General features: G+C 34.2%; 1 long non-coding RNA gene across 1 annotated transcript in view; it reads right to left on the bottom strand.

Moving 5' to 3' along the window:
* LOC120588376 (uncharacterized) overlaps nucleotides 1–25207 on the bottom strand; it is a 31959-nt gene extending 6752 nt beyond the window's left edge. The window contains exons 1-2 of the long non-coding RNA XR_005649238.1: nucleotides 24975–25207; nucleotides 1769–1805 (exon numbers count right to left, since the gene is read on the bottom strand). This is a non-coding gene — a long non-coding RNA (uncharacterized LOC120588376). The remainder of the gene's footprint in view (nucleotides 1–1768; nucleotides 1806–24974) is intronic.
* Nucleotides 25208–25482: the final 275 nt, after the last annotated feature.

The following is a 25482-nucleotide window of genomic DNA, read 5'->3' as shown; positions in this document are numbered from 1 at the left end:
CAGAATGGTTCTCAATGAAAGAAGAGTAGGAATATTGTCCCCAGTGGGACATCTGGTAATGTCCAGAGATATCTTTTGGTGATCACAATAAGGAATGCTCCTTACATATAGTAGGGCCAGGGATCCTGTTAAATATCCTGCAATGCATAAAACAGACCCCAGCTCTACCCATAATAAAAAAATTGTCTGGCTTACAATGTCAAGTGTTGAGGTTGAGAAATCCCATGTCTAGCATTTTCCCCCTTCCTTGTATATCTATTAGTGCTTAAAGTACTAATATGCCTCATAGCTATGCTGACCTCAGTTATAAAACCAGGGCAGAAAGCACATAAAGTTTGCCAAATTTTGATACTATAATTTAGTCACTTGGACTACTTTTTGCCCAGATTTCCCATCTTGATAAAACAGCAGATGACCATTTCTCTTTTACAGAGGGCCCTGGAGCTTTAATAAATCCATTTTAATGAGGTGCTTTGCCATCCTCAGGTGAAAAATGCTCCACAAGTGTTATTCCCCTCACAGGAGAGAGCAATGATTGCTTTGCAGATTGGCACATGAAGTTCATTCCTGCAATGCACCTCCATCCCATAGCTCCAAAAAGTACAAAATTTGCTCATAAAAAATAGAAGCAGACTGACAACTTCAGCATTTTCTTTCACATCTGTCAGTAGAAGTAGCGTCATTGAAGAATCAGATGTCAGGTGGCTGCATTTCTAAATTATCCAGGCATCAGCCACCACTGTTACTGAATTTTTTGCTTGGTTTATAGAATTCCCTAATGCATAAAAAGCAGGCAGTAGATGGAGATTATATTGATCTCACAAAAAGGGGGGATTATAAAGTCCTTACTGTACCCATCAAAAGTTTCAATCTGGAGAACGTGGTATGTAAAACAGTAAGAATTGGGAGGGAAATGATTAAGAACTTTGCCTCTTTTGAGTTCAGAAAAAGGCATAAGTTTGCTCGTCTGATAGGACTTAAATATTGACCTGTCCCTGGGAAGCTGCCTAGGTATGGTAGCCTAGATGGATTAAATTTGCTTTCCTTTCCAAATGAAACTGACTAAATGAGACTTTAAAGAGCTAATTCGATTTTTTAGTTGTTTTTTATTTTAACTAGAAAGACATTAATACAAGGTCAACATAATTTTCTCTTTTGTATATTACTTAATTTATTATATTTATTCTAACATGGTTGCAATCATGGTGAATTTTACTTGTATGGTCTTTTAACTATCTTAATTGTTATTTTAGTGAATTATTCAATTCATTTATTCATTTATTGTTTCTTTCAAGTAAATATTTATGGAGTGCATCCTCAAAGCCAGCATTACATTGAATTACCTTTTATAGATACCACTGTCCAACCACTATCTTCTCTTGCTTAGACTACTTTGATAACCTTCTGACTAGCCTCTATTTTCTATTTAGTGAATGAGTTTGGTTACATATTGGAAAATAATTCAAATAAGATTGGCTTAGATAAAATTCAAAGTGCTTTTTCTTTCATGAAACTAGAAGTTGGAATGTAGTATTTGAAGTCTTGTGCAATAGTCCACAGTCACTGACTCATTGTCTCAGATGTCCTTAGATCATAGCTTCCGCCCTCTAGATCTCTTTGTAGTTGTAATTTGGTCCTTGCATCTCCATCCTTTACCTCCATGTTCTGGGGAGGAAGAAGTAGTGGGAAAAGGGAAAACAGCTACAAGCTGAGTCAGCTCCATTCATAGAGCTGTTCCCCAAAGTTCCACCCAGAGACTCCAGCTTACCTCTTATTGGCCATTGCAGTTACATGACTACTCCAAGCTGCAAGAAAAGCAAAGAAACATAATTTTTACCCGTGTGTACGGCAATCTAAAAAAACATTAGGGTTATGTTAGTAGAAAGAAAAAAAAAGAAGAGAGAATGGATATTGAGTAAGCAATTGGCACTATCTTCTATATCTTGTTCTACTTTTGTTCCGCTATAGTCTTTTTAAAACATAAATCCTATCAAATCATTTCCTGGTTTAAAGCCATCATACTTAGAATAAAATCTAAATTCTTTTCCATAGCCTATATGGCAATCTATAGTTTGACATCATATCCTACTATTTCCCCCTTATTTCCTGCTATAGCTACACTATCTTTTGTTCTTCAAACACCCCTAGTTCATTTCAACCTCCAATCCTGTATACTTGCTATACCCTCTGCCTAGGATGCTCTTCCACAAGTTTTTATGGCTTGATTCATTTTATTAGTCAATAAGTTGGTTCAGAGAAGTCTTCACTGATCATATAGCAGAGTGCTGAATTCTGAGTTTATACTTCCTAGATTAAAATCTTGGCTTCAGCCACAAGTTAACTGAGTGACTTAAGCAGTTACTGACATCTTCTTTACCTCGGTTTTCTCATACAATTAAAATAGGTTTAATTGTATCTACCCCATAGGGTAGTTGATAGCATTCAGAGAGTTAATAGTTATAAACTGCATAGAACATTATCTGGCACACTGTAGTCATTTGATAAATGTTGACTAAAAAAAATTATTTTATTTTATTATTATTTTATTTTATTAGTTTCAAGTATACAGTACATTGGTTAGACATTTATATAGTTTATAATATGATCCCCCTAATTGTTCTTTCTCTCCTCTAGTACTTCCCTACCATTTATAAACTACTAGCCATGCTTTGACACTGCTTCGTTTTCTTCAAAACACAGATTACTATCAAAACTAATTTATTTATGATATTACTTATCAACTAACTACTTCCAGAGTATATAAGCTATATAAAAGGTACCATTGCAGAACCAGACCTTAGAACAGTTCTTGGCATAGATTAGGTGCTCAAAATGAAATTACTGAATGAGTTATGAAATAATGAATACATTTGTTTTTCTGATATTATAAAATTAGGTCACATCTAAGAGACTATTAATGGATTATTAACGTATTTGTCACTAGATTGTTGACATATTTTTTCTAGTTCTAACTTGGTTTCAAAGAACCAAAACTATATTAGCATCTTGAAAAAAACACTAATTTAAATAAACTTTATTTCAAAGCTAGGAAAGAAATCACAAGCTCTCGCAGGTGTATTTCTCAAAATTTAGAGCAGAGTGAATAAGCTTTTTCTGCAAAGGGCTAAAATGTAAGTACTTTAAAGTTTTGAGAGTTTATTTTATAATATTAAATATATTCACATTAGCTGTCAATAGGCATAATTATTATAAAACATTATTTTAGTGAGAATATTAAAGAAAAATGTTAATCAGTTGAGTTTAAATGGTTTCTGTACTGATATTAGAAATCACTAATGGAAATTAGGGGCAACTGCATCATACACAAATGAATTAAAGATTTAAAAAATATTTTCTTAAGTTCTTTAGGTAGGAGTAGAATTAGTAAAATGATAAATATATGCTTAAAGAATTAGAAATTTAAATTAAAAAAAATATTTTTATATTTGGATTCTTTAAATGATTAGCCAATAATGTTTTATGTCATTTCACCTTTTTGGTCATCAGTTTCTTGTTTTTCAAATAATTCCTAATATTCTTGAATGTTATAATGGAGGGAAAAGGTTAAATTCCAAAATTTTATTGTAAAAATATATGCCCATGGATTTATCCAGAAATTTTTTTTTTACATTTAATCTTTAATTTAAGAAATAAAATTATTGTTTCTTCCTAAGACGAAGACTTAAAACACCCCAATAAGACCCCAGCCTTGTCTTGTTTCCAAAGGGTGAAAAGTGACATTATAACCACACAAAAGCTTTAAAAAGTCATTTTGATTTTGTAGACATTTAGCATGTGTACCTGCTGTTGTGCTGAACTGGCAGGTGGCTAACAATTTTTACCACTGTGAACCTTTTTCTTTAATGCCTGCTTGCAGTTTCATGTCCTCATCTGCCCTGAGGAGAAGAGCGTACCTGCTGTTTAATCTGCCTAACTATCCTGCCTGATGAGCTTGCCATTTCGTGTGCGCCTATATTATAGCTGTAGTTTCATTACACATTCTAGAGTTGCCTTGTTCCAAACTGTCTGTTCTTAAAGTCATAATGCAGTTCCACAGAGCAATTCAAAAGAGAGGTAGCCGCTATGTCACACAAGAAGATTAGCTGGCTCTTAGAGCGGGAAGTCACTTTGTGTGATTACCACTTTCCAAGGGCTAGCTCTCAGCTTTGTTAATCCAGAAATCTAATTTTACCATGTCATCAAGAACTGATCAGGCTTTGGGGAATTAAGTCAGGGCATGACTAACCAAGCACACCAGAGAATGATGATTCATTGACAGAGACTGGAGCCCTGGATCGCACAAACCTACACAGAGGTCTCCATTCAAAGCACCCATTGTCAGAATCAAAACATCTGAAGACAGAATTTATCATTTAAAAATAGCTTCACAAGGGTTGAATCCATGTTAAAGAAGTTGGACAATTTTAAAAGAGGCTTTATCTATTGGAAAAAAATGTCAGGAACTAATAATACCTTCTTCAGCAGTGGAATAGACTTCTCTTGGAAGGAAATAAATTTACACTTATTAGAGTTTACTCTGTGTGTGTTATCATATTATGAACAAAAATAATTTCCCTTATTTGCACAACAATTCAAAGTGGATGGTGTTGTTATTTTCACTTACTAGGACCAAATTTGAAGGCAAGAGCAAGTCTCACTGCTTTAGGGAGTAGAGTTAAGAAATATATTCAGGCCTGTTTGACTTTAAACACTTCCTATTGCATGAAAATCTCTTAAACTCTCTGCTTCAATAAGGGACACCAAGTAAAAACTGACAAAAATTTGTGTGTTTATTTTCCTTTTTCTAAACTCCACATAAGCATCACTCCACTCTGGTTGATCCTTTCTTCCTTTAGACACTTGTTAGACTACAAGTTTCTTTATCTCCATTCTTATCCTGAGGCTCCCTTGTTCTTCTTGATTGAACTTGGGTATTTCCAAACCTCTAAAAATTTCAGAAAGCACAATGATATTATTAGAATATAACTAGCCCTTGGTGAACTCCTGTTGTCTTCTAGTGCTTATTATTTTTATTCAAGTAAACTGGATTTTTTTTTAAATAAAGTTCAACTTGGTGGCATAAAAATATAAAATGATTTATTTTCCTTTAATCACTGCCTTCCAAAATGTTCTGTTAAATTTCTGCTCCCAGGTGGGAGGTGGATTCTTCAATGACCATCTCAGGAAGCTTTCACAGACTTTCTGGACATAGTTGACTATATAGTCAGTCTACTACAGTTTAAAATTCCACGTGATAAACTCTATAAAGCTTTCATCTTCCCTATTGTTGGCTATAATTGTGGCTTTACAAACATTAATTAAAAAAAAAAAAAAGACATGGCTTCTTTTTCAGTCTTTCCTTTTCTTCCCTCTTCTAGGAAGTAGTTATTCTAATAATGAGACTAAGGAGAAAGGAAGGGAAAATGCTGAACATCAGTGTACTTAGCTGGGAATAGCTGAAATTCTCTCTATAGTGGCTGCTGCTGCTTTTCTGGCCAACATTAACTGATTACCTCTGCCTGCCAAGTGTGCCTCTCTCATGACCTACTTCTAAGAGCATCTCCCCACAGAACAGTTCCTAGATGTGGGAGTTCAAATTCATCCTCTTCCACTATGATCTTCCCAGCTTCAACCTCCAGTTGTCTGCGTCGTGTAAAGTCATCTTCCTTAGCCATCAGTCTTCCTAAGTTGGTTCCCACAAGGATGGCTAAAAACCAGTTAGTTACCTTCCCCATGCACTTGACACAGAGGAAAGTCAAACATCCTTATCATGCCAGTAAGTGTGAAGACTGCTTCACACACACCACACCCTGCCCTGTCCCTTTCTCCAATTTTTTTCCTCTGCTTAGAAAGCTAGAGGGACAGTCAGAAATATAAATGTCTATTCAAATGAGGGAAAGAACACCAGTCTTTTTTATTGTAGTACAGGTATGTGTCTCCATCATTTGAATTAGTGGCAGAGTGCCTACCTTTCACCTGTCTTCATGGAGGAAAGCCTCTTACTGTCTCTTACTATCCACAATTCATTTCTCATGAGGCCAATGATGTTACTAATACTCCCTTTATCTCTTGCCTCCTTACTCTTCTTAGATATAGTGAACAGGAAGTAAGATTGAGGTGGTAAGTGGTAAAAGGAGGACTGATTCCAATGGCACGTAGCAAGATCTGGAAGGAGAATACAGCACCAATTTTTGGCAACTATCTTTGGAATGAAATGCATTTAGTGACTTTCTCTTCAGCTTTGTCTTTCAAGCTTTTTGACTTGAATTAAGTCTGAAGAAAAAGAAAAAGTCCTATCATAGTTCCTATTACACATTTATTTTTTAATATATTATTCTAAAAAATTTCTGAATGCCTTCTATATGACAGCCATTGTATAGCGAATGCTCATATCAAAAACAGATAAAATATAATTACCACCCTCACACTTAGAGTCAGGTGCAGTAGTTCATACCCTATCTTCGGTCACAAGACTCACAGCTGCCCACTAATTTTAACTTGAACTCTTTCTCGCTGTAATGATAGTATTTATTAAGTGTGATAGGAGCATCTAAAGGGGTGAGAATGGTTCTCTGTGGGAGGTGCAAGGTCAAGAAAGGCTTCATAGATGACGAATTGTTCCATCTGCCTCTTACGGAACAAGTAAGAATTAGCCAGTTAAAAAGATAAGAATGGCATTCAAAAAAGAAGGAATAGCTGTTCAAAAGTATCAAGGCATAAAAGAAAGAGGAAAATACAAGTAATCAAGCTTAGCTTCAACAGAGAATCCATGTTAATAGTAGAAGGATAAGTAAAGCAATCATATTTAATAACTTATTTTTACTGTCTTTAAACTAGTTATTCTTAGACTTTGTCACACATGAGAACTTCTCCAGGTTCTTGCTCAAATGCAAATGCAAATTCCAAACACCACCAGAAATTCTGAATCGATATTTATGAAGAAGGGCCTAGAATTCTGCACCTTTTTTTTTTCTTTTTGAGTTTCTAGCCATTTTATTTTGACATACATGACCTTAGACACAAGCAGGCAGGCAGTGCTAGGTGTACAAAAAGGGGCAGCTCAGCTCAGCCCAAGGCCCAATTCTGTACTTTTAAAGATATTTCAAGAGAATCTAAGCAAGTAACTTATGAAGTTCACTGTAATAGATTCTGAAAAATTACTGCAACATTTTAAGCAAGGGGGTAATATGTTTAGATTTGCATTTTAGACATATACCTCTAACTACCCTATGGCCAAATGACTAGAATAAGGCAAGACCAGAATCAGGAGGCTAATTAAATGACTATTACAATGGTCTAAGCAAGATAGGAGAGTAGACCAAACTGTCAAATTACAGGATGGACTAGGCAAGCAAATGCCTAGGTACCAACATAAAAAGATTGCTAAAATAATCACTGGACAGAATTAAAAATATTATACAAGTTAAATAGGAAAGATTTATAACATAATTAACAAAATGGCAAAATGCATATTGATGATCCTCCTTCTGAATTAGAGAACAATTTTCAATAACTTTTATCTCTGTCCAGTGTTTAATTTTTTTGTTATTTGTTTATTTAGTTCAGATGTTCAAATTGGGATATGTAATTATATGTCAAACCACCAGCCCTGAAACCTTGAGTCAGAAATTATAGTCAATTGAAATTATAAAACCATAGAGTATAAGAGCAAATTAAAAGATTTATGTTATTAGCTGAATAAAAACTTGATATGTCTTCTAAAGAAACTGTGATATTTAAGGAAATTACCAAAGAAAATGGAAGAGGAACAAAACCTGTAGAAAATTTGGGGCAAGGGGACTTGCTAACAAGGGAAAGAGAAACAAACAAACAAATAAACAAAAACAAAAAAGGTCAATAGCCATTTCATTTCTTGTATATCTGATAAATGAAAATAACAAAGATTGAAATGGGGGAAAAAATCATGTTTAGTTGGGTGCATGTGTGCCTAGAAAAATATTTTGAAATTTCATTCATGTCATTTTCTTTCATATTGTTTTTTTTTTCTTCCATAGAGTAGGATTTCTTAATACAGTAAAGTGTTAATGCCAGAAATGAAGAGAGAGAGATTAAAATTTGTGGATTCTGAATTTATGAATTCTAAATGTAGGGGATATTTCTTCAAGGAAGACCTAGTTTTAGAAAAGGTTTTTTAAACTCCTCGAATGACATGTAAATATCTGAAGGAGTAATTTAAATAGTCATTGCCACTTTTCAGTTACCTGTATGATTCCCTCTTAATTCCTTGAAGGTCCCGTTGCTCCTGATAATTTGGATGGTTAAATCCTGTAGAAGGACCAATATTATCCTGCCAGCCTAGAGTCAAAAATTTACTCGCGTTATAGAGAACAAAAAGCTAAATTGATTTAAAACTTGAGCTTGCGGGATGTGATTTATACACGGGAAATAAGGAAGTTTCTCTGGGAGTGCTAGAATAGCCAGTTATGTTCCAATGAAATTGGCTTTGTAACATAACAGAAATGTGCCTACAGTACCAACGAGAAGGTTGTGCTTAAAGAAAAAAAAAAAAGCCTACATAGAAAAGTTTCAAAGAGAGCTGCCTGCCCTTAGAAGGTGAACATCCCAGGGCAGCAACTAGCAATTAGGGAAATGGAAAGACTCCTCTTTGCCTATGGAGTAAAACATTGCTTAATGGATTGTACACTGGGGTTGGGAGGTTGGGAGCACAAGTAATAATGTGGAAGTTAAGGCCTTTAGGGTTGGTCTGAGAAATTAATCTAAAAATATCGGGTCTCATTCCACTGTAATTTCTCCAGTCATGCCAAAAAATAGTGACATGAGCCAAGAAGTAAAAGAAGCAGAAACGCCACCCATGATGGAAACATGGAGGTGTAAGGACCTGGTCATTTGTTTGTCAGCTCTCCTTTTCCAGGGCTCTTTGTGGTCAAATTTAAACAGAGATAAGGGAGTGTGGGGTAATGACTCATTCTGAGAAGTCCAGAGACTAGGCGGAAATGATAAGTTTGAGAAAGAAGAAATAAGGATAGGGTTTTAGGTGAATGACAATGCCTCTGTCAGCTTAATGTCTAAAATTTCTATATGGCTGACTTTAAGACACAGATATCTGTTTATCTTCCAGTCCTGCAAGGGGAATTCTGCTTGCCTGTGACTGAGCTGTAGAAAGAAAGGTGATAGTAAAAGCCCAGTGCTGGGAGGATAGAAGATCTCATGAGTAAATGAGTCTGCATCTTCTGATGAGGAACCTACTCAGCTCAACTTCCAAAGCCTGAAATTTCTGTCTGGGACACGTCTGATCTTCTTGAACAGCTCTGAGAGAAAAATAAAAAAACTACTAGATGAGAGACTTTTGTGACTATACAACGATTTACTGAAAAAGAATGTGGCTGAGATAATATTCTGAAATATTAATCTATGCACACTTTGCTCCTATTTGTTTTTCCATTTCTTTTATTAGCAGTTCATAGCAGTATACCTTACATACTCTATCTCTGTCTTATCACCAAAGCATGGACCTGGGATGGCAGAAATTCATGGAAGTCCCAAAGTTTTCCAGCAGTCTAGTAGTAACCAAGCATTCAAAAGCAGAAATTAAATGGAAAATTGGAAAACGTAAAGCCTTAAATCTCACATCTGAGACTGTGAATCAAGATTCATTTATCCTAACATGTTATAAATTGCTCATTTTGAAACTAAAAAAAAAAGTTTTATCTATAGTAAATAGAAAATTAATTTTCTTATCCACTCAAATAAGTGTTAAACAAATGTTTAGAAGTTATCAATTTAAAGGTATACCAAGTCATTTGGCTGTCCAAGTGACAAAATGCCCCAGACACAGGCCTACTTCTGAACTTTGGAAGGCAAAAAATGATTTAAGAAATATTTGGAAGGAAAACCAACTTCTGCCTTATGATCTTCGATCCATGCTTTCTTTCAACAGTTATGTGTCTTTCTCTTCTCAGTGTCTTCTGTTAAGAAGAACTGTGTATATGAAGCTTGAGGACAGAAAATGTGATATTGTCATGTACACACTCGTTCACACAGTAGGCACTAAAAAAATATTTGCTGAATGAATGGAAGAGATTAAATTTGAATGTATTATACAAGATACTGTTTTATTTGAAGCTGAAAAATTGAAAATATACCATATCTAAAAAAGTAATCTACCTCCTTTGATTGAATAATGAAACAACACATAGAGGTTAGACATGTAATTTCAGATTTCTATTGTATCTGTGACCTAAATTATGACTTTGGGTAACTGGCTTAACCACAGTTTGTATCTATTTCCTTATCCTTCAATTTCTCTATTCATAGAATCATAGTAACAAAGTATCATAATTCTTAATGACCTAATAAAATGGTGATGAGAAATAAATAAGTTACAGTTAAGTACTTTACAACTGAAACATAATGCATAATGTTTGTGTAAGTGGTTGAACTGACCTTTCGGCAGCCAATTAATTATTCAGATTCCACTGTTATTCTGAAGCAGTCCAGAGAGGTACAGTTACTGTACTTATCTATTTATAATAAGGTTTAAAAATCTAGTTGAAATATGACAATTTTGATAAATACTTAAGCTGGTTCCTAAATTTGAAGCCTCATTGTGAGGCAGAGACCATTCCGGAAAATACAAAGGACAAAACACATCAGAGAAAATTTAATTTAGAAGTATAGTTAAGATTGCTTTATTCAGGATACTTATTTTACCACTCCTTTTTGCCTCCACTCTAAACACTCAATATAAGAAATAAGAAGAGAGAAGTAGAAACTTCATGCTTTTCATAAAATGAAAAATATTGTGATTATCTAAAAAAACCAGCAGGAAATTCTTCCAGGGCTTAATGATGATGATGTAACATTAGCCTTGTTCTGCCGAGAGGATGATCAAAGGTGGTAATGAGAGACTACATAACTTTACATTAGTCAGGTTATAAAAGATTCCATCAAAAGATGAAATTTCCAAAGTGTAAAATTGAAATGTTGCAACTTGCAGAAGACTGTGTCATCTTTTCCTGAAAAGGCATTAAAATGTCACAACATCATAGAAGAAAAGGGTTTATTATTACCGAGACATGATAATGTTACATACGCGCGCGTGCATCCCCCACACACATTTTTTTCACACAAGCACATTAACGCCATCTTCTATCAAACTAAAAAGCCTGAGTGTGCCTGAAAGACAGTTAGCTATGCTTTGTGAGTTTGAATTCACCACATTTGTGAGAAACTTGGCAATGTTTTCTGACTCTTTGAAGGACTGAGGCGAACTTTAATTCTCCTTGAATTTCAAGCAAATTCAATCAGATCAGATCAGCATTTTTATTTACTAGAGCAAAGTTAAGATCCCCTCATTCTGGTAATTCCAAAAGCAGTAGTAAGGGTATCCTGTAGAATGTCTCAATTGATCATGAAGTGTTAAGAGAGAGAATAGTGTTCTCACTCTACAACAAAGATAGAAGAATAGAAGAGTCCTAATACTGCTTGACACTTTATTTCTCTATGAGACCCATGCAGTTTAGACAGTCTAATTGAATTCAGTTTTTAAAGTGCATGCACCAAACACGATGACTAGAGCATTGTGATACATGCTAAAAAGGAAACAAATGACATATGTATTTCCTTGGGAAGTTCAGAACTAACAGTTCAAAACCTAAAAGTTTGCTTCTTATTCAAAACTTGAAAATCTCCTTAGGAAAATGCCACATTGGAAATGAACATGTGCCTCTTAATTAGATCAGTACAGTCAGAGAAGGAAAGACCTACTGAGAAGTACTTCTTTATCACTGGCCTAGCATTTTGGGACAATACTAAAATGTGCTAAAAGTGTTACATAGTCCCAAACTAGGATCATATCCAACCTTAACTCAGTAAAAGGCTTCTATCAAAGTTGGGAACTTAAATTCTATGACTCTCAACTTGTGCTTTCTTTGAAAAGAATGGCTGGTAGAGGTGGATTCAATAGTACTCTTGAAATTCAAAGCACATGTATAGATGGGTGAGTAAGTTAAATCAATTTGTGATAAAACTACACTATATTCAAAATAAAGTCAAAGTAGAGATCTAAATCAGTTTCCCTAGGAATTCACAGAAATGAATGAGCCTTCTGTGTATAGGAAATAAGGAAGCATTTCAGGTAAGTTTTGAAAGTTTAGGAGAACAATGACAAGTGAAGGAACGGACTGAAAAAATATATATTTCAAAAGATAGAGACCCGTAAAATGGCAAGTCCTGGCTATGGCAAATATACTGACTTCATTGAAGTTTTGATTTATATGAAACCACATATCTTGAAAGGCCTTGAATTTAATGCTAAAAAGTTTGAATTTATTCTGCAAATAATAAAAAACTGAAAGACTTTTGAGATGAGGAAAGGTTATGTTAGGTAGCTAGTCAGACATGAGTGACAGTGGGGAACAAAGGAATAGAAGCTCAGCCTAGAGGCTGCCTGAAGAACCCCCCAAAAGTGGTAGAATTCTGGATACTCACATGCACACTAGACAAAGAGTTATATAGCAGCCAAGTGGCAATCAAAATGACTTCACTTGCCAATCACCTAGAAATGCTTTTGGAACCACCCATCATGGCCCAAATATAAGGGAAGACATTCCCACATCTGAGTCTTTTTTGCCCCATTGTGGCCTTTCGTGTGGCTTTTTTTTGTGGTCCTTTTTGCCCTCTTGTTGTGGTTGTTATTACTGTGATCCGTTGAAACTCTCATCGCTGAAAACATGTGCCTCCTTGTCTTTCTAAAATATACTTTTAATAAATCTTTTCTGAATCTCACTGACCTCTGATTCTTCATTGCGTCAATGAGGAATAACTGAGGGAAAATGCTAACTGCATGTCTGCGCTGCCGTTATCCCTCTTCCTCACCCCTGCCGTTGGGGCAACGCCAAACTCCAATAGGCCCCAGTGGTAACAGTCATGAACCTACTCGTGATTTAGGAAGAAAATTTTAGCAGTGGAATGGAGAACGAAATTGAGCAGCAAGAAAATAAAAGAAAGACATAAAGTGTAGGACATAAGAAATAGAAGTAGGCAAAGAAAAGATAGGGAGAAATAAAAAGGGAATTTTTGAGGTAGAATCAAGGTTTGTGAGTAATCGGATAAAAGAGAAAAGGAGGATAAATTATCATATTCTAGGCAACTAAAAGATTGGTGTCAGCAGTGATAGAAATAATGACCATAAAAAGAGTAGACTATTTCATCGGGGATGAGAATGAGAGTGAATAGAGAAAATTCATTTCATTTCAAATGTATTGTGTTTAAAGGACACAGATATAAGCAAGTAAAGATATTCATTAGGCCCGTGAAAATTCAGATTGTCAAAAAGGAGAATGCTTGGGGCTGGAGAAAGTGATTAGAGATCTATCTGAATAATGATAATAATTGAAGTGATAGATATGAATGGATTTGCCCAGAAAGAGAAAGATGTAGTCAGTACACGTAAGTGGAGAATGAGTAATACGTCCCACTTATCTCTAAAATGATCAATTTATCACAGTCAATGAGTATGACTCAGCATTTGAAATCTAAGGGCAATGTAAGCAGAAGGAAGGGAGATATTACTGATAGTAAAAGGAAGGCAGGTAACCATGTTATTTTCAGATGACTTTTCTAAATAATGCAAGATATTTCCTGTATAATAAAAGCCTTAAAGAAGCAGAGTATGCAGGGCCCAAGAAAATACCTTTAGAAAACAAAGGAAAGGGGAAAAGCTAACCTAAAGCTGTTTTCAAAATGGGATGCAAATAGCCTTATAAATATATATCTCTCAAGAAAGTTTATGTCATAAACATTTTATTTTGAAAAACACTGCCATCTAAGAATTTAATAAATGATTAAAGGAATTGTTTTAAAGTAAACTATATAGTATGTATGGATTAAAAGTATAGCAATAGCTGGAGTGTTTATGAATTTTTTATTATAAAATCAGATACAATCAAATGACCTGGGATAATAATACATACAGGAAAAGTAAACTAACAAATAGAAATTTCCTTTTGATTAATCAGCTTGACTTCAGCATTCTTATTCAAAATCTTTATAAAGAAGTATAAAAAAGTACCTCAGTCATTAAACACATGATTTCTTCTTACCTTTCAGCTTTACCTATCCTAACATCTTTCCCTTTGGATGGATATCAGCTGTCATCTCTTATAAAACAAATTTCTTATTTGTAACAAAAGAGATTACACACACACACACACACACACACACACACACACACACACACACACATATGTATGCATGTATATCATGTCTTCAGTACTTTTCCTCTGACATAAAGTTATATTTATAATAGGTATAGAAGAAAAGGTGATAAATTATGAGTACTTGGTAAACCTCAGACGCTGGTCCTTTCTATTTCTCATGTCTACCATCCTCCCCAGATTCAGACTGCAAAAGACTTTCATCTTTGGTTTCTTTGCCTCTCCTGCTCTCTCCATCATGTAAAGACGTGTTTGCTTTGTTCCCGACCTGTTTTGTAGAATTTGAGAAATCAGGAAAAGAAAACCTCCAGAAGGAGAGGCAGGGCTGATATTCAGACAAATATGTGTTCAGAAGTCAAAGAAATATTGTTTTTGGTTGGCCTTCATTTTGATTAGAAGATGCATGTGCTGTCAAGACAGTTAAATATATTGAATATTAACCTCAAGAAGAAACTAGAACAATGCTTTTCAAACTATCTGTATTAAAAGAGCAGTTTCTTCTTCCCAGTCCATCACGGATCAATATACATTTTTAAATACAATAAAAATAAAATAACATAAAAGTGAAACTCTAAAAAATAAAAAAAAATTCAAGTCCATTTTTTGTTACTAGATTTATCAAAGAATCGATCAATATGCTATAAAAGGTTCTAAGTGTTTCCTCTTAATTTCTGTACTTTTCTCATTGCTATTGACAGCATATTTCTAGGATCAGCATGAATCTGCACAGAACTCTTAAAGTAGCTCTGCATTGAAAGATATTGTATTAAAGAAGGAAGAAATGAAAACCATAGGTCCAGGAAGGGTGAAAGAGCCAAGAGTACATTGGCCTGGAGGTATTTTTGGTAAGGAGGGAAAAGTGGGGCTTGGAGAGAGGCTTTAGCAGCATCCATTAGAGAAAAACAATATTAAGAACTATTGCTTTAGTTAAAAATTGGAGTAGACATTCTTTGAAGAAATACTGAGCAAAGAATGGATCTCCTTTTGTTAATTTTGGTTGTTGATTTCTTTACTAAATTTGATACTTGAAGAGACGAATGTGCAAATACAGTGTGGTTAACTCTATGTTTAGCAGAGGAACTACCCAGCTCTATCACCTAAAAGAGGAATGCTTCTCTTAAATTTGGGGTTATGAAGGATTTCTCAAAAGAAGAAACCTATACTTTGAGACTTCAAAAATAAATAAGTCATTGAAGAGAAAAAGGTGGCAGGAAAAGTTTTCTAAGATAAGTAAATCAATAAATTAATAAATAAATGATGAATGAATGAATAAATGTATAGTCAACAACTAGAAAGTAAGAGAGCACCTTGAAGTCAAGGCATTTTAATGTGGCTGAAAGAAAATAGTGAACATGGATGATAACACCATTTCTATAAGCAATCAATTAGCCACATATTGTGTTTGCATTTTCTACCCTTGAGTTTTCTGAGATGCAGGTTGAGTTCATTAAACACTGAATACATACCCATCCATCCATTCATCCAGTATCTGCTTGGTATTAGACATTATGTTCTATGCTGGAGATGAAATGACTATGAAGATACATACCTTAGAATTTTACTTCAATATTTCACAATTAGTAGTGTGGATACCAAAACCAGGGTGACCAGAGAATTAGAAAAGGCAAATTAAATCTTCAAAGAAAGCTGAATTCCATAATTAAGTTTACTTTTTGTTATTGGGGAGAGGATAGTGGTTTGTTTTATTTTAATTGGCTTTTTTTTTTTTTTATTCTAATGGTATTTACTCTTGCTGAAATCCTGGTGGACAAGTAAACATTCATATAAAGACTGCATGAGTTTGGATTCCGAAAAAAAGTGAGGCCACAAAGCTTAGAGGCCACTTAAACCAACAATGCAAAAACACAACAAATAATTTGTACCACTACAGAAATTTAAAGGGCTGTCACATGAATTTTATCTGTCTTTAAAGGACAAAATACATCACTGAACCATCTGGTTCTCTGCCTCTAAAGTCTTTTGCTTTTCCCACCCAAAACTACTTTTCACCATCATTCCTCTCTATCCCAAACTCCAGCTCAGGGCCAATCTTGTACTCAGGGGAAATAGGAAAATCCAAGGCTGAGCATTTTAAATAGTAAAATACCACTAACATGAACTAGCTACTCATTTTTTTTTTTCTGATCACAGTAATATTAAGAATAACAAGTACTATATAATAACACATAGTGATTTTTTATAAGTCTAATCTTTATAAGAATTTTATTTGGTATGTACTGTACCTGTTTTCCATCAAAAAAAAAAACCACTGAAATTCAAAGAGGATAGGCAATGATCCATTATCAAATGTCTAGTTAATATTTGAGTGACAATTTAAATCTAGTTCTCTCTGATTCCAAATCCCATGGTTTTTCTACAACTTTATTGATTTCCTAAAAGGTGAAAACAGAAGCAACTTAATAAAGATTTTTCCCTTGAAAATATTCAGTTTTGTCTTTTATCTTTACTTTTGACAATTCCTCATCCAGCATATTGTTTTAGTTTCTACTGCGCTTCTTAAAAGCAATTTTTTGTTATCTTTTTTTTCCAATGCCCATTTCTCCATAATTTATTAATGTTATATTAGCTACAATTTTAAAATTAGACTAGGAAGGCAATTTTGGCAGATGTTACTAGCTAGCTGCTAAAAATGATTCATTTCTTTTTTGAGCCCACAGTTGGAAAACATACACCAGCTTCCCTTGCAGTAAGTTCCAGCCAACTTAATATCAATGGAAAGATAAATGTCACTTCAAGATCTGGCCCATAAAGTCATATGCTCCTGAATCCATCACTGAGGTGTTGTGATTGCACAGGCCTTGCACTGAATATTCTCATACCTAGATGTAAGAGGTAGGATCAACCCACATTATCCACATAGTCTAAGAAGGGGGCGGAGGGAGTGCATTTTCCCAAAAAGATGCTTGACAGAAAGGCATATGCCCAATGCACCTGGATTCTATACTGTTGAAGTTGCCAGAGAGAAAACTTACTAGTACATGAGGTGCTTGGTACAACATGTAACAACCTCCAATTTCTTTTGATGTCCTTTTGCACTTAAAGAATCAATGGTAAGTACCACAAATTGACTTCGGGGTTTTTTTTTTTTTCAACTTTCACCAACTTTTCTCTCTTCTCTCCTACATTATTCAATTTAATTCCACAATTATATATTGAATACCTGTTCTTTGTTTTAAATACATATGATATGCCGTACAATTAGTACGGCATTCTAGTAGAAGAGATAGACGTGTAAAATGACTAACTCTGCTATACGAAAGAAATGAGTAAGTACTATAGTGAAACTTAACTGTATTGACTTATTAGATTAGAATTCTAAACACACTCATTTCCAAATTACATATTCTGTCTCTATGAGTCAAATTTTATTCCCAGGAACATAATAATATTCTTCAGTAGTTAACAGGAGTTCTCTACTCAGATTTTGCTGGTCTCTTAAAACAGATGTTATATATCAATATGCTAATCTAAACCAACTGAACGATTTAGATATGCTATGAATAATATTATAAAATGAGCTACCTTGAGTCATTTCCCACCACCCACATTGATGTATATTATCCAGATATACCAAAAATGATTTCTTGTGGTACAAAGTGAAATCAAATATAAATATCTTCCTGGAAGGTGAGGACTAAGAAATACGATTTCTAAAAGTATATAGCATCTTATGAATTTAAAGATTTCATATAGTGCTGATACTTTGATCTATACACAGGAGATGAGGCAATTAACAGTACGAAGAGTTCGAAGTTCACAAGGAGTGCAAAGTTATCACTTAATAGGTAAATATTTGAAAGTTTTCCTTTAAAAATATTTTTGACATAACCTAAACTTACCAAGTTTGTCATTTTGGTATAAATTCTAAGCTCATGAGATTTATGGATTTTGTAGGAAAATCAGTTGTTGATTACTTCATCTCATTGTTAATGATAAGAGTTGTAAGTCAAGGAATAAGTAACCCAAAATGATGAAATGAGACATCAGGTTTTATGGTATTCTAAAGCAGATACAGTAACTTACAGATATGGTTTCAGAATTGCAATTTACCAGCAAAAACTATATATTTAAAAAACAAGTTTAATATGATCATGTTTCAGCTATGCGTGGCTGTCTATATAACTATAAAATGATCACTACATGCTTAGAAATGGGCTCTGAGATGGGACAATTCCTCAGGAAAAAGTAAGCCAGCCTCATTTCTTATTTATTCATACGAGAAAGAGCATACAATTTTTCAAACGATTAACACAGATATGTTGCCATGTAATTGAAGAAATAGAGAATTAAGAAAAAGAAGAGAGAAAGATTGGATTTCTTGACTTATGTTTCCTTGTGATCTCTAGATTGAGGGCCCTTTAGCAAGGTGATTAGTTGGAGAAATCAGAAATATAAACTTAAGGTACATGATGATGCATTATCATTTTTATTAGAATTATATATTACATATAATATATAATATATTACATTATATATTAACTGATACTCATTAGAAGCTATAGCCATCAAGAAGTAAAACAGCATTTCAGCTTTCAATATTTCTCCTTCAAACATCACATAGAAAGAGAGATAATGGCTAAGGTGATTGAAAAAAAAAGAGAATTCTAAAATAGGATACTTGAAAGTTAAAAAAAAAAAACTTAGTTGAAACTTTTTATTCATTGATTGCATATTTCCGATAATTAACATTGAAAAATAAATAAGAACTGATGTTAGGATTTTAAAACAAACAAAGATCTATAGTTCTTTATCTTCCTGGGCTTTAATTGAAGAGGAAAATATTACTTTTCAATACATTAAAATAATTCCATGAGAATGCATGCTGTTTTATTTTCATAAAAAATTTGGAGCTTATGGAGAAGATGGGTGAATGTGATACTCTATCATTAATAGTTTATAACTGCTGCAATAGGGTCTAGAGATTGTAGATGACATTTGGTTGGAAAACTTCAGATATTCAAAAGTTATATCTCCATGATGTCACCTCAGTAAGACTGGTGAGGGTGGGGAACAATTAAGTCAGTGATATACAGTCATGTTTGCCCATGACTTCAGGGTTAAGATTATGAGTAAAAAGATTAGATAGCCAGATCAGCAAAATTTATTAATTCAATTATGAATTTGAATCACAACACATCCTGATGATAAAGAAATGAGGTATTTGGCTCCTATGCATCTCTTTTTATTAGAGAGCAAAATCATTTCTAAAAGCCTTCCAGAAATGTTTTATTGGCTGGATTTTATTTTCAGCCTCTATAGTAGGAGGTCGTTCTGTCAGCAACCAACATCACCATACTGGCACTGACAGTTTAATAATAAAATTTATAATTTAAAGTTTGGCTCTATTTTTGGCGTTTGGTTGCTGACATTTTTTTTACTTTTTCCCCTTCAGCCCCACATATGAGCTAGCTGAGAAGAAATAATTTCATGCAGTCCTACATTTGACTCCATGGAACCCCGCTTTCTAACCATCATAAACATCCTAAGCCAGTCTCCTGTCCCTGCTTTCTCAAGCAATTTTTGACCAGCTTTGGAGTCCACAGGGCTCCCCAGAACTTCATTATATGAGTCATAAACTTTTTCATACCCTCTTAGTGTATGTGGTAACATCAGTTGACAACCAAAACAAATTTTGGATGAGGGTCCATCCTTTTTCTATTGGATGACTTAAACAAATTATTAGCTTTTATAAAGTTTTGATCTTTGCAATAATCTTTTAAGGTAGTTTTAATTATCTAAATAATTATAGATCAGTAAACTGAGATTCTCGAAAACCAGTGACTTTCCCAAAGACAGATGGTAAGTGAAAAACCTAGGTCTCAAATATGACAAACCAGTGTTACTGCTTCTGTACTACAGTACTTCTGATACATTTTCCAAATATGGTTTGGTAAACTGTCTTTTTTTAAGAGCAATAAAAAATTAATGACATATGGGGGTCTATTAATGTGTCTGCACTAAAAGAAAATTTCTTAAAAAAACAGAAAATATTCATAATATTTATATGTCAAATAAATATCTGATAAAAATTATAAGAAAAATCTTGCCACTTGAATTAAAAAAAGGAACTGGTTCAAAGCCACTGGAAGTTCCAATGACATGTAAGCAAAAATTAATTGACAGAAGGTTAGGATTATATATGTGTGTTACATCTACTTATGTATAAGTGCATATGTGTGTGTGTCTTTTCTGCAATTTTTAAGAACTCCCTATGAGTCAATCACTGTGCTGAATGCCTTACATACCCCTTCCCACTTGATCTTCATAGTAGCCATAGAAGGTAGGTATTTTTCCTGTTTCACAGATAATAAACCAGAGGGTTAGAGAGTTCACATAAATTGTTCAAGATTATACACTTGGAATCTAGAAGAACTGGGATTTGAACAGAGAGTATGTGAATCTGTATAAAGTTTGTAATCATAATAAGCATTTGATACTATCTTCCAGTAATTATTCTTCTAGAAATTATTATGTTTGGGAGGTTATTAATCAAAATATTTGAAATGTTTTTAAGTGTATTTATTGTTAAACGATCAATATTTAAACATATTACTAACTCAGACTTCCCAATTATTTTAAGGTAATAGTTACTAAGTACTATTTTCCATGTCCTAGGAGATAGGTTGAGTCTTCATATCTCATTATATTTTTTATTATTGTTAAAAAAAATGAAAATATCTTCATAATCGACTTTATATATTCATTATTCATGTTAATAATTTCTTGCTTTTCAACGATTACTTTACAGTTCTAAAGTGCTTTCACATTTTCACTTGTTCCTTATAAACAAACCATCAAGGTAGGAAGAGAAAGCATTGTTATTCTTATTTTATAGCCATAGCTACTGCAGAGAAAGTTTATACATAATTTTTTACAGTCTTACGTAATGTTTTTGATTTGAGAATAAACAAAAATGTTGAAGATACAACAGTATCTGAAAAAATGATTTTTTTAGTCATTTACTATATCATCGTGTATTCCACCGCAGGAAGTAATTTACAAAAGACATTTCCAAGTGAAAAGTTTTGGGCATCTTTTTAATTTTTAAAATGTTATACATATTCACCATGTAATATATTTGGGGGGTGTGGCATTTTCCTCACAATGAAGTATCAAATGAGCAACAGAGACAAAAGGGTTTAAAATGTCATTTTAATTTGCTGTAATTACTTTTAATACTACTTTTTTAAATAAGCTGACACATATAAAATTATGATCCTAAGGAATAAACTTTATTTATTAATTTTTCATTCATTCAAAAAACTTTTATTGAGCACTGACTAAAATGTTCTTAATGTTCTCGAAATGGCCTTAATGTTGCCCTCAGCTTGACTAAAGTTTAGAGAAGCTTCTTCTTGACTCTAGGCCATTGAACTCCCTTTACATAGACAATTTACTTTAGAAAATTTTCAATTATAAGTTCTTTCTCTAACCTTTTGAGATGTAAACATTTCAAAAGCCTCTTGCTAATTTTATTACCCAGGAACATCTTTCTCAAGGACCTAGAAACCACCCCTTTGAAATATAATCATCAAGGAAGATAGTATTTCTATTTCCCAGTTTCTGTGGGAAGGTAGGAAACTTAGGCACCTGGCTCCAAGCTGTAAAGTGACTTCCTGTTAAAAAGATAGGAAACGGTTTACCTACAGTCCCTCCACCCAGCTCTTAAAAACGCCCGCATCATTTGTTTCAGCAGAGTTGAGCTCAGACTGAGTTTTAGCCTTTCTCCTCTATTGCTATAACTTCAAATAAAGTTTTCCTTGACCATTTTACTTCTTTTAGCGCAATTTTTTACTTTGACAGCAATATTTGCTAAGCACTTTTCTAGCATTGAGGGTAACCCTAGATGAGTAGAATGGTTACCACCACCCTTAAAGTGTTCAGAGTCTACTCATGAGATGGGTTGGGGAAGGGGAGAGTAGCAGCATTCAGATCATCACAATCTATTACAGTGGTGTTATGAAAGAGAAACACAAAGTGATAATTTTTTTAATGTAGTTATACAAGTAGGTCATATAATACTTTCCAGAATAAAATTTGAGGTAAATTTTAAAGATAAGCTATATGTAAATTTTAGGGTTACCATAACAAGCAAGGGCTTGTTACTAGTAAGAGTTACAAATTAATACCAGTGCCAGTTCAGCTTCCCCAAAGACAGTGGCATTTACCATATATTTATCTTGTCCAGCTCATATTCTTTGTGCAATACTGAAAGACCTTGGGTAAGTCTCGATCTAAATGTTAGTATGGAGGTGGGGTTCCATAGTGTAGTGGTTAGCACATCAGCTTTACACACAGAAGGTCCTGGGTTCGTGCCCCAGGTGGAGCCACAAACCATACCCCGGTGTACCAGGCCCTCCAAGGTGCGCTAGGCCCCAGGTGCACACCCTGAGCTTGTGGGAGGAGATGCCCTGCCTTCAGAGATCCAGTTCTTAAGGGTAAAGGCAACATCCATAGGTCAGGGGTGGAAGTGGCGGGGAGGGAGAATTAAAGACTGTGGGGGGGGTTTGGGGGTTGGGGTAAAATTAATTAATTAATTAATAACTAGATAAATACATAAATAAATAAATGTTAGTACAGTATTAAACTTGGCCTCAAAGAGCTCACATTCTACACTAATTTTCAAAATGTAATTAGCAATTTAAACCAGGCAAGATTGCAAAATAGTGCAATCCGTCGTTGTCTCCACTGTCTGTCTCCATACACTTCTTCTAGGTATCCAGAACATAATAATACCCCAGAGCCACCCCAGACTCCAGCTGCTCAAACTCACAGTGTACTAGTCTGCCTGACTGCCTTCCTGTGCTTTTTCCTGCTAATTAATTAAAATGTTTATATCATACATGTAATTGTCTTAGAGAGCAAATCCTGACCCTTCCATTTCAATATTAACAAATATAATAAACAAGTTGGTGCTAGTGTAGTAAGAGTTGGTAAATTTAAGCCCTTCCTATTGGCATCGTTAGAAGATAAACTAAGGTATCTTAAAAATTTTAAGAGTTTATTGGAGCAAAAATTGATTCCAATCTGGCAATGCCAAACTGGAAGTAGTTAAAGCAGCCCACTGATAGAAGCTAGGCAAAAGACTTAAGAGAAAAAGAAGAAACAAAGTAAGGAAATCATTTGACTGGCCATTTCTTAAGCATTTGCCTCGTTTGGAAAAACCTAGTTGGCTGTTTGTGATTGGTTGACCTTAGATTTTAATTTATTAACCTTGAGGCATTTACAGGCCTATTTTTTGTTGTTGTTGTTGATTGCTTAGGAAGGCTACTAAGGTATTAAAACCATCTCAGTCTAATGGCCCTCCTGGTTTAATTAATAATAGCATACATCAGGGAGTGTTCCATAAAGGAACATTATAGATTACTTAAGTCAATTGCCTTCGGAAACTTGAAACAGGCTCAGGAGACTGATATACCAAAATTAGAATCCTATCTCCTCTACTCACTGCCTCCTCTTCCCAGGGTGACTTGGGCAAGTGTCTTTACCTTTGCTAGCTTCATTTCTCTGAGCTATAAAATGAAAATAATAACTGTCTCTTCCTATAGAGTTCTGGGGAATCAGCTATGCCTGACCAATAATGAGGGCTCTCTACATGTTAGTTATAAGTAACTTTTTTCTATTCAATTATTCATTCAATAAATATTTGTTAGTGGCTAACTGAACCAAGCACTGTTTTGGGACTATTGACAAATCAATGAACAATATTAAATACATTCCCTCAACTGATCATTAAACTTCTATTTGAAGACCTCCAGTTATGGGAAACCTACTACCTCCTGAGGTGACTCATTCAGGCAATTGTAATTATAAGAAATATTGTCTTAAATTAAGTAAAAAATCAGTTGCTCTGCAATTTTCTATCCATTAGCACTATTTCCACAGAACTAGATCTCCACTGAGTAAGTGTGTTGGCTTTTTACCACACAGGCTTCTAAATATAGAAGATAGTCTGAATGAAGTCTGGATTCGTAAGAGATTGTAATGCTCTCTGACCCTGACTGGTCACTTTCTCCAAATCTACCTTTTGTTTTCCTCTGCCTCTTTGAAAAAATGGTGTATAGAACTGGTCATGATATTTCGTCTTTTGAGATAATGCGCCTCTTTTTAATAAAGTCTAGGGTCACAGTAGATTTACCACAGCCACATGACTGACAGTAACAATTCCTACTGAGCTTCAGGCCATCTGAAAGCATGCTGTCCTAAGCCTTAAATCCTTTATATTTTATACTCACGAAGTTGTGCGTGTGTGAGCGTGTGTGTGTGTGTATGTGTGTGTTTTAATAAAGCACAGGTTTATATTTTATATTTAATTTATCACAGCAAAATATTTACATCAATCTGCCTCTGGTTTTTACCATGCAACATTTTACCGTCCTTCTCAGTTTTGTGCAATTTGCAAATTCAAAAATGTTCCATCTCTCTCCATCTAAGTCACTGCTATAAAATGTAGACCACTGTCAGCATTGAGAAACAAACTCATTGTTTCTGTGTTAAAATTTTCTCTCCAGTTTGAAATCAAGCTATCCATCATCACTATTTAGACACCATTGATTTGTTATAAATCCATTTGATAATGCTATTTTCTCTAGACTCATATTATATGGTGAAAATTGGAATTACAATTTCCAATCTCCTTTTCTGGCATTTATCTTAGTCTTTATAATTCTTAAAAGCTATTCACTAATATGCCCTCCGTAAGTTCTTTTATAGAATAGAATCTAATCATAGAACAAAAGAAATGTAAATACTCACTTTTAAAATCCAATCATTCCCTTATAATCTCTTCATCTTTTGAGGATGTGTTCTCCTTTCTCTTCCTTTCCAAACACCATTTGCTTTGACTGAGTGGACAGTAATTTGAGAAGTTTTGATCTCTTCACTGCTTTCTGGTTAATATTTTTATAGCTCTACAACCTAATTTCCTTCCTTTCTGCCCTCTCACCCTCCCTCTCTCTTTTTACTTGGGCCGCCTTCTCTTTCTCCATCTCCCCTCACTCCCATCTGCTTTTCTTTCTCCAGAAATAATTACAAAATAAATTTTTGTTATCAAGAGCTAGTATAAAGTGAAAAGAGTTCAAATGTTTGGTGGGGCAAATAATTCTCTATGATTTGGGCATTTTCTTAATCTCTTTAAATCTACTTCATAAGTTTTTATGAACATTAATTGAATACACATAAAGATTTTGAACATAATAAGTATTAAATAAATGTTACTGTAGCATGAGTTTAAAGTTATACTCTACAACTTACATGGCTGAAA

Source organism: Pteropus medius, unplaced genomic scaffold, assembly GCF_902729225.1.
Source record: "Pteropus medius unplaced genomic scaffold, Ma_sr-lr_union100, whole genome shotgun sequence".
NCBI lineage: Eukaryota > Metazoa > Chordata > Mammalia > Chiroptera > Pteropodidae > Pteropus > Pteropus medius.
This window is presented reverse-complemented; position numbering and strand designations above follow the sequence as displayed.